The following is a 262-nucleotide window of genomic DNA, read 5'->3' as shown; positions in this document are numbered from 1 at the left end:
ATTGCAAAGGAAGGAGAGAGAGAAACGCAATATCTTGTTCTTCACCTTCTGTGATACAAGACAGCTCCGGCATCTGCGCTGCGACCAGATATAACCTCTCGGGACTTTAAACTTGTGCAGGGTTCTTGTTGCATCTCAGTATGGTGTGCAAGGTTCTGTGATTGCGAGTGAGTGCATTCTTCCTTTTGCAACGTTCATGTCGACGGAGATAATACGTTTATGGTGTTGACATGACGTCACTTCATCTCCATCTCTCATGTGG

Source organism: Penaeus monodon, chromosome 29 (assembly GCF_015228065.2).
Source record: "Penaeus monodon isolate SGIC_2016 chromosome 29, NSTDA_Pmon_1, whole genome shotgun sequence".
Taxonomy (NCBI): Eukaryota; Metazoa; Arthropoda; class Malacostraca; order Decapoda; family Penaeidae; genus Penaeus; species Penaeus monodon.
This window is presented reverse-complemented; position numbering follows the sequence as displayed.